Below are 14638 nucleotides of genomic sequence, written 5' to 3' on the forward strand. Positions count from 1 at the left end.
TACGGTGGGCTCCAAAAAATTCAAGGAGTTTCATGAACAATTTATAATGATAAACCAATCACTGATCCTAAAAACGCAATTTTCACGAGGTCATTATACATCTTAGCCTTATATTACTATAAAGAAGATGCCTTACACTGACACAAGTGTTAATCCACAAAGGAATCAGGCAAATAGTGTTTAATAGTGTGGGAATAAGGAATGATTTTTTTTAATGAAATCTATACACTGCAAATACTGATAAACAAATCGCCGATCCAAAAAGCGACCTTGCAACGCGGACCGCTAGAAATCATACGCCTTTCGTTATGGCTTTGTACCATAAATGCCTGTAAAGGACAACCCGAAGACTAACGCAATGGCTAAACTGCAGTATAGTATAACACAACGTGTGTTTTAATGGTTTTGCAGTAGAAAATGGTATTTTGTAAAGAAAAAATAAACATCATAACCTATAACACACGTGCCTTTTGCTGTCAATGTTCTTACGCTAAAGCTTTCGGCTGATAAGAAGATTCTCCAATTAAAAACAATAGCTATAGAAAATGTTGTTTTTTTTACGAAAATTCATAAGGTTTACATACAGAAAGGAAAAACGGCGATCCAAAAAGACAACTGCGCCATGCAGGCCTCTCGTAGCTATTGCCTTTATAGGTTTTGGCTTTGTGCTATAGTGCTTTTTGAAAACTCTCCAAACTCTCACAAGAGGTAATCCGCAACAGAATCATACAGCTATTGTTTTTACGGATGGCACCATCAAATGGTGCGTTGTTTACATTTTGTTCCACATTTTTCATTATCAAAATCGATGAATAGAAAGAATAGAGCCAAGTTTCTGCAGCTTACTTTAATTACAAATAAAACTGACAATAATTGCAAAACAAAAAAATGGTACATATTGACAATAAATGTAAAACAAAACAAAAATAACTGTATTTATTGTCAATAACTGTAAGGCAGAAAAAAAACGTAATGCCAATAATTGTAAAACAGAAAAAAATGGTATGTTTTGACAATAATAATAATTGTAAAACATGAAAAGAGTGGTGTGTATGGACAATAATGGTTAAATTAAACAAATAATGGTATGTATTGCCAATAATTATGAAGCAGAAAATTTTTTGGGTGCAATACTGTAAATTGCACTCTAAAAACAAGCAAACATGGTCTGATTAATAATTATTGTGAAACAGAAATATAACCGTATATATTGACAATAATTGTTAATAAAAATAATAGGATGTACTGATACTATTTGTAAAACAAAAAAGTAATTCTATTTATTGACAATAATTTAAATAGAAACAACAGGAAATAATGGTATGCATTGATAAATATGGTGAAACAATACTATTGAACTCTGTATATATTGATAGTAATTTATAATTATAATTATAAAACAGAAACATTAATTGTAATATAGAAAATTATGTTATATATTTACAATATTTTAATAACTAGAAATAATCGAATGTAATGCAAACAAATGTAAATCAGATGTATTGACAATAATTGAAAAACAGAAAATAATAGTATGTTTTGACAGTTATTGTCAAACAAAAATAATTGAACACATACTAATTGTATGTAGTGATAATAATGAAAAAAATAATCGTAAATTCAGGCAATATGTACATATTTTAAACAAACAGATCTTGAAAAAATGACATTGTTTATCTTTTAATACGGGGAAGTCAAAGTCCGTGGTCGCAAAGCGGCTCCGGGCTTCGGCTTGACAAGCTATAGACTACACGTGTATATTTAAAAATAAAAAAAAAACTATAAAAAATATAGAATTCTATACCTATCTGCGAAATTTTCAGTGTCATTTCTTGCTGTGAGCTGTAACGCTATGATAAACGGCGGAGTAATCCGATAATTGACAAATCGCAACTTTTCGGACAACAAGATAACCATAAAAGCCGAGGAATAATTGGCAGCCATCTTGGATGGGAACCATCATAGAATAAGACAGGAAACCTGAACCACCGGAAGCAGTGTATAAAATACCGAATGGCACTTTTCAAACGGAAAATATAAAATAAAAATACTGACTTCCCCGTTCATAGGCTTTGCCTAATTTCATATTAAATATTCTTAATTGTTATTTGGACATTCATTTATTTACTAAGGGGCTGACATTGGCTGAGCGTCTTCGGACTTTTTATGCAAGAAAGCATCAGCTCACGACTGAGGCTTGTTTTACTCGGGTACCTGTTTGTGAATCAGGTAGTCGCCATATGACTGGTGTGACGTTAAACCAAATAAGAATTCTTTACCTCACATTTTAATTCATGACCAACAAAATTCTTTGGGAATATCTGTATGTAAAAACTCGTCTCTTAAGTAAGGATGCCAACTTATTTCTATTATTTGAATGATATGATCAAAAACAAATTGAGGAACACCAAAGCAAGACAAAAATGTATGTTAATGGTAGTTGAATTAGATTCTAGTTTTAAAAATCTTTGTTAAAAAATACATGCTCATAACATATTCAAAAAAATACAGACTTTTTAAAAGAATAAACAAATGCATAAGTCAAATCTTTAGGAATATAGGCAATTGCATTTAACAAATAAAATAATATAAATAGAAGCCAAACTCAAAATCAAATGATCAAGACGGTGCTATGGTACAGGCAGTTAAGTTTTTTTTCCATAATTTTTATAAAAAACACAGTTGCTTCAAATGTCACCATTTGTAGCTTAAACAGTAAAATGATATTTTTCATAAGGGGGAGAGGGCATAATACTGTATAATGTTAATATTGCAAGGACTTTATTACTGCATTAGGTTAATGTTTGTTATTAAGAGGGACCTAAATATTGTACCAGGTAATAATTATGTTCACTGTCAAGATTGCCTTTGATAATGGCGTTTAACAAATAATTCATTACAAAAGGCATTAGGGATAAGATTGGAAAACTACCTTAATTATAAAAGAAAGACTGTTCAACTCTTTGTAATAATGTAACATGTACATTCTAAACGATATTTACATAACATACAACAGATAACGAATACACCAGCATATAATTGATAATACACTTTCATACAAAATTTTAAAACACAACATAGTATTTAAAAAATCATTTTCAACAAAGTGTAAATTTGTTTTAGCATGAATTAACAAAATGTATGCCAAATACATTACTGTGGATGGATGGTGTTATAAAGTAACGCTTTATACAATATAATAATGGTCTGAAATATATCTTTATATCTTACAAAGGGGAAATATTTCGAATTTAAAAATATTCTCTCCTCAACATCATCCACAATGTCACAAAATGACAATTCTCAACATTTGACATTATAGCTATTTGTCTTATCAAATTTTAAGAAAGTCGATAGCTTCTTTTTGGTGAAAAGTATAAAATAAAAAGAAAAAAACCCAGAGACTTACGCTTTTTCGATACCAAAGTCACGTAGAACACGTAGACATGACAAAACACTAGCTTTCACTTTGAATATGATATACCGATAGATATACCCACGTTTATATAATATACAGGTAGATACAAGCAAGTTTATGTATTAAACCGGTATTTACAATCAAGTTAATTTAAAATCAAGTTAATATAATATATCGGTAAATATTACCAAGCAGGGCTATCGCTATTATAAATTGCGGAAATAATTTACTAAATTTTACAATCGTAACTTTGATTTAATTTCCAAATTCAATAATAATTTAAAAACTCTTCTGCGACAAAGGATTAGCCAGCCTGGTTTTTATGGCGATGTGATTTACAAACTTCGTAAGATTTTGGGTCATGGTAATTTTTCTGCTGCTTTACTAAAATCATTAAACGTTATATTAAAAGAGGTTTTGACCCTACTATTTTAAGACATACTACATGTTTAGTGTTTAGTGTTCAACCCTTTTACAGTTGGACAGTACGCTTTCCTCTTTTGATTACATCTGACGGACCAAGTGGGAGACTCTATGATGGACAGTTCTTAAAGCCCTTTGGGACTGAATTGTCTTAATGTTCGTCTTCTGCCTTGCTTCGGCGGGCCCTTGAAGGTGATTTTCTTGCTGCTCTGTCTTCCTTTAGGACATTTGTTATGGTCATTGGGTTTACTTTATGTTTATGTTACATGATCATTTTGGTGTTTTACTTATTCAACCTTTTGTAACCATGACAACTGTTAGAATTTCACTTGGCGGGGATTCATTTTATTTACACTGTCTCGTTTATAGGAACATGGTGGGGCTAAGAGCGAGGTTTGGTGCACCATTAACCAGGTTAAACTCCCCAGCAGTCATTATTATGCTGCTGACCGTTCCAAGGCGGCGCCCCTATGTGTTTCTTAGATGTATGTCTATGTTGTTTCATACTGTTTTGGTGACACTTTTGCTTGTGTCCCTTGTTGTTTTTCGTCTACGGTAAGTATTTTCCCCCTTCACCCCTAGTTTTTATTTCTTTGATTAACCCCCACCTTTTCCCCGGTCTCATGTCCCCTTCCCTGTGCCCTTTGACTTTGTAGGCCTATTATTCAATCATTTGTTTTCTTTTAATTCCTAATCAGTTACAAATTATTCATCATTTAGTGATTAAACTGTCCGTGCTAACTTGTGCCCTGTCCTGTTTTTGTTTGGGGTCCGCCTGGGCTCCTTGCCACTGGTTCATGTTGCTGGGACATATGGGGGTTGCGTTCAAAACGCCACCTTTCCTTGTTGATCTTGTTTATCATATTTTATATAATAAATCGATGGATACAACCAAGTTTATATATGTATTAAACCGGTAAATACAACCAAGTTAATATGATAAACCGGTATTTACAATCAAGTTTATATTATATACCGGTACATACAACCAAGTTTAATAATTCCCTTGACAGAAACTGTGTCATTCTGTTCAAGTTCCAAGGTTCGTCACCTATATTTGTCTACTTTTATTACACTTGTGATGAATTGCACTCATATTGTATTATGACCTGTTTTTTTGTTATTGTTCACAATTCCTGCAGCTACAAAGCAATTGCTTTAAGTCTTGCTTGAAATCTATGGATGATAACGAATAGAGTAAGAAACTAAAAGCATTATTTAAGTATAGAAAAAATGGCGAAAAAAAGTGTAAGATGAACGCACTTCTACCTTTAGGCTCTAGGTCAATTTGATCAAATATAATGAGTGATTTTACCAAAAATGGGAGTACACAAACACAGTGGAAGATTCCTGTAACTAAACTTAAACGCGTGAACTTTGTCAAACGTCTTCTGCCACTGCTGACAGCGGGTGATTTTCTTTTACAAAGAATTACGATAGTGATAACATTGCATATTGTAATAAACAAAAGTGGAAATACACAAAGGACATACACGTCTGATAGAAGCCCAATTGTATTTGTTAAGTTAGAGAAGTAGTCGATACATAGTAATGTTGCATCATACAGGTTCAATCCAGCAAGTATAATGCAAAGTGAAATAAAGGCAAATTTTGCTCTTCTGCTAGCCCCCTTTGTATTGAATGTGAAAGGAAAACAAATACTCAACGTTCTTTCAGCACAAATACAAACAATGATCCAGGCTGAGAGCTGAGGTGTTAAATTATAGAATGTTCTCATTAATATGCACTCAAAGGAAATTTTGCTGCGTTTCAAATCGAAGTTACTCCATGGATTTTCGACCAAAAATCTACACAATCTATATAGCATGCAAAGACCGTCAGATGTTGATAAAAATGTAAAGTACATTGAACATGCTAGCTTTCTTGTCTTTTGTCCTTTGATCCAAACGGTAAGTGAGATTAAATTTCCTAAAAGTCCTAATCCAAAAAACCATACTTGACAATAGAACGACACTTTCGCCGCTTTTTCTAGAAACAAATACTCATCATCAGTGTATGCTCGATTTAAATCATCAGCATCCAGGTTTGAATTGTTCATTTTACAAATTTTAGTACAACACTGTTAAAATAATTGAGTATACGTTCAGATGTTTTAATAAATTCTAAGTCTGTATGAAGTCTGAATAACAAATACTTCGTCTAGCCTTTATATCAAATAAAAGTAGTATTCAATTATTGAAAAGTCAAAAATATCATCAAATAGTTAAAAAGGTTAAGCATTATACCACAGTAAGAGATTTCATCTAAAAGCTATACAATTTTTAACATTGTATTGTGTGTATATTTTTGCTAAATGACAAATAAACAACTCGGCATACTTTTTTTAATTTGTCGTATATATTATAAGATCTTATTAAAAGCAATTCGGAAATGGAACTGTAAGTAAACGCAGGTCTTTAAAGACTGAACAAAAAGAATTGCTATGATTTTAAGTACAAAATAAAAATTATGCTATTTATTCGTCTTGATTGGTCTGTTAAAATATGAAAGTAGGTAAAATGATTTTAATCATTTGGTATGAAAATTGTTTGTCTTAACTTTTTGTTTTGTTTCACATTATAACTCCTTTGTCTCTTTTCAAACAAATCAATATAATTACTATGAAAAACTGGTATTTTTCAGCTCTTTTGCTGTTTTGTTTACGTTGTCTACTAGTTTAAATGTGTTCCATTTTTTAAGCTTATACCATTCTTGTTTACATGGTAACTTCAGATATACTATTAGATTAACATGCTTCTTTTTGAAAAGTGAGACTTCAAACGTACCGTACGTTGTTTCCTTTGTAAAACTACACACTTTCTTGATTTTAGTTTCTTTCGTCAGACTACATACTTTCTTCTTTTCACTTTCTATTGTAAAACTACACTCTTTCTTGTTTTTAGGTTCTTTTGTAAAACTACACACTTTCTTGATTTTAGTTTCTTTTGTAAGACTACACACGTATTGAGTTAAGGTTCTTTTGTAAGACAGCACGCTTTTATTTTTAGTTTTTTTTTTTGCCAGATTCACATGTCTTGTTTTCAAATTTGTATGCCAAACTGCACACGTCTTGTCAGTTTTTTTTGTCAGACTTCATTCGTCTTGTTTTCAGTTTCTTGTATAAGACTGATCACGTGATGGTGTCAGTTTTTTTCTTTTCTCAGACTGCACATGTCTTGTCTTTACCTTCGTTTGCCAGACTGCTCACATCTTGTTTTCAGTTTCTTTTGTCAGACTACACACGTCTTATTTTCAGTTTCTTTTACCAGACTGCACAGGTCTTGTTTTCAGTTTATTTTGTTTGACGACTTACGAGTTGTTGTCAGTTTTTTTGCCAGACTGTACATGTCTTGGTTTTAATTTTCTTTTTTCGGGCTGCGCGAATTATGATTTAAGTTTGTTTTGCCAGACTTCACTCTTCTAAGCTATTAAGTGTTCTGCCTAAATGAATCAATTCTTGATAAACTGATGGCATCAGTTATAAAGTTATTTATTGGTTAAACAAATTTTAACGAGGGAAATTCCCAGAGTTTTATTTACAGTGTAGCCTTGCTAATCTGAACCTTTCTATTCCGGAATCCTTTCGTATCCGACGAAATGTGCGGACCCGATTTTATTCGTTCTATTTTCAATCGTAAAAAACCGTTCGGATCCGGAACTTGTCTACTCCGAATTCCGGACGATTTTTTCAATTTTTGCCCTTATTTCACTATATTTATTTTAGACAGTGGTTCTGTAATGTATGTAATGAAACAGTAGATATAAAATAAGTAATATATAAAAACACCCACTTATACTGTAAGTACATCAAATTTCTTCAAATTAGAATGACCACGAACAGTTTTCCATAGGTTTCTCAACATTGATTAAATAGATTTTCCAAATTGATAATTCACTACTTCAACATGTTGTTAGTATGTTATATGTTTTTTTCCAACTTTGAAATTGAATCTGGTCTGATAAAAAGTTAGTTTGGAATCACAATCACTGTATAATTTCTTGAACAATAATTTACTTTTATTTTATCAAATTCTGGTAACTGACAAATACTATAAACAATCCTTAATTAAAAACAATTTCCCTTTATTTTCCACAAATCTCAAGCACATTTTAGGATAACTGTCATGTTTTTCTGACAACTGCTAAAACATTTATGAATAATTATATACTCACTGAAAGAAGTTTTGATAAATATTTAATAAGATATTAACAGCTAACAGCTTGCTAACATTTAAAACTGGGACTGATTTATTAAATATTTATATTTGGTATTTCCTTTCTTAAAGACACATTATTAGCTACCAGAAATTAATACATTTTCTCTTCTCCAGTAATTTGTCAACAGAAGCAAAGGATGGTTCAGGTATAGGACAATATATATATTTTATATATATATATATATATATATATATATATATATATATATATATATATATATATATATATATATATATATATATATAATTCATAAAATGACCATATTTCAGGCTTTAATGTGTTTGTATGAGAGGTGTATATTATTAAGTTCATATCCATTGTTTTTCAGACATTGTATCAATTTGTCAGTTTTTCTTTTTTTGAGCCGTTAATATATTTTTAAGTAATTATTAAAAGTTGTTTTAAACAGATATACCTCAAATTACAAAAATGATTATATTAATTGTTTGTGTGATGTGATATGTTAATCTTAAGTCGATTCACTGTATAAATTGTATTTGGTGACTTACATGCCCATTTGGCTTGGCTTGGTGTTTTCTATTATAATCTTTTTATCTACAATGTATATATACAGTCATATGTCTCAACCTCCGGACACAAATAATTTAACACAAAGTCAAAGGTTAAAGGGGGACATAACTCTATCAAAAATAATTAAAATTTATATGTTAGACCATGTTTAAACATGGAAAAACGCGATTTGTGGTAATTACAAGTATTTTCATCATTTTCTGTTAACCCATTACCGGATATACACGCCTTTTAACGCCTTTCCTAACCCCCCTTTTATTGTTGTCTCAAATGGTGAAAAGGCCTTATTTAGGCCCCAACACTTGTTTTGTTTGAGAAATGTTGTTTAAAAAAGTGACCACTTTTTCGGATGTGCCTCCTTCTGTTAAAGGGTTTCGGGCAGTCACCCTCATCGCCAAGAAAATTTTGGACTTGTGAGAGGCTAAAACTGACCCCAGATTGATCATAAGGTAACGTGTAACCAATGCTGAAAAGCATCTGACTCTATCTCATTCCAGATGTGGAAGCACTTTGAAATCAATTTTGATGGACAAAATCAACGCAAAATAGTGTTTTTTGGCAATTTTGAGATGTCCCCTCGTTGCCATGGTAACAGGAAATTTAAGCCTTGGCATGTTGTTACAAAGGCAATGGTCCAGTCAACATTTGTGCTAAGTTTGATAAGTATGGAAGCAGTTGTTATAGTTTTATAACAATTTGAACTTGTAACGGGAGATTTTTCAATGAAAACAGCCATTTTTCACAAAATGCTCATGAAGTAATTGGTTAATAGTTATCCTGTGGAAACTGATAGCTCCATAAAAAAACTCCAGTTAAAACAGGGCATAACTATCAATGTTAGTTGGTTGATTAACCGCAAAAATCATACTTATTCTGTGTTTTGAAATGACATACTCAAATGCCATACATACTACTCAACTTTTGCTAAGCACCATAAAAATCGAACTTGAAAATTTAGTTTAAACGGGGAATAACTCTAAAAAGAGAAATCAGTTGATTTCAACTATTTATCGATTATGACCTGTGTTTTGATAAAATATACTAACATGTTAAATATTAACACAATCATTGAACTAATTCAAAAGTAATGATATGGAAACCATTGTCTACGGACAGGCGGACGAACGGACAACACCATACCATAACACGTCTCTAAGTTTCTTTGGGCGTACAATTTTTTTTCTGCAATGTTTATAAGGAAATCTTTTTGTGTCATCCAGCAAGCCCCGTCCCGAATGTTTATTTTTTTTTTCAAAAACTGTCAAACTGTTGCTTATTCCATATGTGGCTTACCGCGCTGACAACCGCATTTTGTAAAATATAAATTATTTGTAAACTTGTAAATAGTTTGTTTAATTTTCTTAAAATCTTAGTTTGTACATTTTTCTTAAGGTTGTTATTCTTGAATTTTTTATTATCCACAGGCATCCAACTTATATGAATGATCCCCTAAAACATATAATAAGCCATCAAATTTATCAAAAGGTATGAAAATTCTAGCTGATGTATTAAAGGAGTGTTACAAAATGAACACATCTAACGTCACAATTAGTATGTGTTGATATACTAACATATTATTTTTGTTGTTGTTTATTCTAGGGATGGTTGGTAGAGGTTTGGGATGTCTCGAGAACAAAATAATAACAATATTACGTAAATTCCTTAAGTATTTTATTATTCGGAAATATCAAGATCAAAGTAATTTTTCCCGAGATAGACTTTCCCTCAAATAGTCATGCCTGGGAAAATTGTCGCTGCTAAAATGTCGTCAACGTCATTTTTGAATTTACTCAAATAATTTCAAAATCAAGCAAATAGAGTGAAAGATCTCTTTGTGAAGTAAAATGGTCGTTTTTCGATCAATGACTTGTTTCACTACGTATATTTATTTCGTAAGAGAACACCATTTTTTGCTGACGATCATTAAAACACTATTTGTCTGATTTCGTTGCGGATAACTAAAAAAGCGAAGTAGAAATATTGAAAATTACATTAACTGAAATCGATCTTTCCCATTTATTATTGTTGATTTCATATGTCATGTTGAATTGAATTTTGCCCTCGACATCGTAAGACAGTTTGAGGGAGAGGAAATGAGCGAAGTTCCCTGCGTGCACGCGTATTTCAATTACAAATGAGCCGTGTCATGACAAAACCAACATAGTGCGTTTACGACCAGCATGGATCAAGACCAGCCTGCGCATCCGTGCAGTCTGATCAGGATCAATGCTGTTTGCTTACCAACTCTATTGCAAGTAGAGAAACTGATAGCGAACAGCATGGATCCTGATCAGACTGCTCGAATGCGCATGCTGGTCTGGATCCACGCTGGTCGCAAACGCACTATATTGGTTTTGTCACGACACGGCTCAAATATATTCTGACGTCAGATCAGTTGCTTGAAAACATGACGGGACATGGTGTTTTTTGATATTATTGGTCAATGCGTATTTCGCATGTTTTTTTCAGTGTAGCATATATAAGTGTGTAATGTGTTACTGGTCATTATACCAGACAACATCCTCTATCTTTTGGAAAATGTGGTTGATTGTATCCATCCATTTTTTTATTTCATACCATACCATACCATTCCATAACACACCATACCATACTATACCTTTCCATCAGGAAAAAGGGCTAATAATCCAAAACTTATCATGGTATTCATGGGGACAAGGTAAAATAATAGAAGCATATAAGGTAATGAAAAATAAATCAGTAGAATCCGACACATAACCTAATGGTAATTAAGATAAGCTTACAGACCTGTGCATTATTTTCCAGATATTCGAGACTGTATTAATTATTAGTGACAGGAATAGCATTTAAAAGAGCTACCCTATTGATATTTCGTTCATTACTTGTATTTTATTTAATTAATATTACACATTGTATTACAGGATTTTCATAGAATTCAAAACTCCTACCTGTACAAGTAGAAACACAGTATTTACATGTATTGTACCAAATACCATTTTGGCTTAATATCCTATTGAAAAGAGTTGCTATTAACGAAGATATATCTTATTATACAAAGTTAAGGGTTAAACGGTTTATAGGCAGGATTCGTTGGACGTGAACTTTAAAACTGTAAAACCGGAGAAAATTTTCACTGAGTTACATAGTAACATACATTATATAGCACATATATATAGCTTTGCTAACGAAATATCTTGATGGATCTAAATTTTCCTGATGAGCTTCTCATTTACAGCGTCAATCCATCTCCAAATCATGGTCATTAAAGCAAACCAGAAGGTTCTGATTTGTCTCTTCATTTGTTCATTCATCACAATTATCAATATTTATGTACAATGCCCATCCTTTGTCGATCTTATTCCATTCCCGTCTTTTCCAACGTTTAGAACCGTTCGTAACTATTGTATTATTTTAGATGAACGTCATTGACGGATACGTTCCGGCTCTCTCACTTCTAGATCTTTTTAATTATTTTATTTAACTACACTTCTTTCGTCTTAAGTCATTCAAAAGCAACTAAGTACTTTGTAGGAACAAATACATTAATGAAATTTCGTTTATTTACATATATTGTAAGGTGAGTATCTTTTTTAAAATGTGTTTTGATTCTAGTAAGAAAAATAACTGCATGCCATGTTATTGAACTTACATATTTAATTTTATTATCATATATTTCATCATTTAAGAGATGTTGCGCTTTCAGACATAAGTGTTTTGTTTTGTTTCCTTCTGTATCCTGATATTCTAAGGTTACCAATTTGGTTCTTCTGAGGTTCTGTAAATAGGATTTGAAGTACATATGTGTTATACCCGTATGCTTCTACACCGTTTACTCACGTATACAGTGCATTGCATCTAATTATTCAGTTTATTTATGTGAACTTTTATCATTCGTTGACCAAAATGTTTCGTTTTGAAAATACTATATATAATCATACGAATATTATGGTTAATTGTGTTTCAATAATCTATCAAAAATGAAAAACTTGAAGGTCGCCCAATACTGGCAAGACGGAAAGTTTATCAATACGTAACATATTAAGTGCATTCAATGAAAAGCAGCTTGTGACAAGAAAATAACAAAGGTATATCGAAATGAAATGCAATTATGAAATGAAGTGGTAATGAAACCTAGATATTCAAGACAGCAGTAAAACAGATAATATATCCAAAAGTTATTATACACTATTCTTGTTGGTATGCAGGGTTATAGTCACGATAAGATTATAAATTGAATATGATGTCAACAAAAGTGTAAGTTGAGTGATATATAAGCATTTACACTCTGTTGGATTCTGGAAATTTATATTTCATTAATGATTTCAATAAGTGAACTGAGGAATATGTATGATGAATTTGGAAAACGAAAAATATTTAAAATTAAAAAAATCAATTTAGCAAAAATGACTTTCAGAAGAATTTCTTTAGAAATGCATTCCAATTTTAATAGTTTTAAAAATTTAGAAAAAGGATTAAATACGACAAAAGGAAAGAAAGAAAAAAACGTAAATAGATGGCGACATCTTTGCAACATATACTTTTTAAAGCTGAATGCCCCCAGAGCAAAGTTTTTCGAGAACAAAACACTTTGAGAACAATGTAGAATGTTTGTAAGACTAGTAAAGTAATCACCATTCAAGAAATTATTTACATTATTTACATGTCATATGCAATAATTGACTAATTATGCTGTTCTTATTGCCAAAACTGTACTGCGTGATGTACGTAGTAAGGACTAGTTTTACATATCTAACCCTTTTCCGGATAACTATCAGACAATTGTTATCGTAAAACAGATATTTGTTTCCCCGTATTTTTTTGGTGAATACTTACAATGGCAACATCCACAAGTTTGTGGACATAATTTGACGGCAACATCTTTAAAGGAGCACGATTTTGAATGCATGTCCGGAATAGTGCTACATGTAACATGGTCAGAACACGTTGTTGCATCTGAAACAAGAGCATTGAAGGCAATTATATAGTTATATAATTATGTCTTTTGCAATTTTGATGCTTATGTTTCGTAATACTCATTAAAAGTTTTATCAAGAATAATTGAATTATATATATTTCTATAATTGTTAAATATATATGAAAATGTACGAAAATTCATGATCTTTAAATCACTAATTTTGTCATCATTCAAAGACTTACTAAATCCTGAACACATGTTTGATTGCTGTGTTTGAAACAAATCTGAAACACGAAATGTTTATAGATAAAATATATAGTTATATATATACGATTCCACAACATTGTAAAACAATTTAAATGGCTTTTGTTGACAAATGCTTTGTAAAACTTATCATACTTGTGAAAACAAAATTAAAAAGCAGGAACATTTTTATATTTCTTTGGTTATAGTATTATTTATTATCGGAGCGATTGCATGCCCTACATTGCAATTACTACTTCCTATCCGACTTGATTGCCTTGTTTAATTGTAAACTGTTTTTTTATTACCTTTGCTGAAAGATTATGTAGACAGAACATCATTGAAATATTACGTATAACATATAAGTGAATTATTCTATAATAAAAGGTCTTTAAAAAATAAATAATTACGTTGATAGTATTTAGTATCAAACATAACAGTAAACCACGAATGAATTATACATCACGGAAGTTGTTGGTAAGTGTGAGAAAAATGCATGTATGAATATTCAATATGTTTATATAACGGAAATTAAATTTATTCAGAACAAAATCTTATTATTCGCCATGTAAACTTTCATACTTAATCACTTACAAATTTTATCAACATATTTCAAGTAATGTATTTATGAGAATATCTAAAATATACATATCTATTGTTTTCATTATCATTTGAAATAATTATTCCAATTGTAGATCAATTCACTTTTAATTTAATACATTTTTGGGCCATTCAAATAAATATTGTAATAATAAGAAGTAATATACTCGTATATTGTAATATAAAATAAGTTACGATTCAGGCATATGATAATTGGACATAAATGGGCTGTTTAATATGTCTCTTGTTGTAAACTAAAAGATTGTTACAATGTAAGAAGGAGATGTTAAACCATTTCGTTAAAACTACCG

General features: G+C 31.2%; 1 long non-coding RNA gene across 1 annotated transcript; it reads right to left on the reverse strand.

Moving 5' to 3' along the window:
• Positions 1 to 12248: 12248 nt before the first annotated feature.
• LOC132758952 (uncharacterized) lies at positions 12249 to 13777 on the reverse strand. The gene is made up of 3 exons (XR_009629646.1): positions 13727 to 13777; positions 13403 to 13522; positions 12249 to 12344 (listed from the first exon to the last, which is right to left on the reverse strand). It is a non-coding gene; the product is annotated as an uncharacterized LOC132758952 (long non-coding RNA).
• Positions 13778 to 14638: the final 861 nt, after the last annotated feature.

This window comes from Ruditapes philippinarum, unplaced genomic scaffold (genome assembly GCF_026571515.1).
Source record: "Ruditapes philippinarum isolate M1 unplaced genomic scaffold, ASM2657151v2 ctg8040_1_1_1_1, whole genome shotgun sequence".
Classification (NCBI taxonomy): Eukaryota; Metazoa; Mollusca; class Bivalvia; order Venerida; family Veneridae; genus Ruditapes; species Ruditapes philippinarum.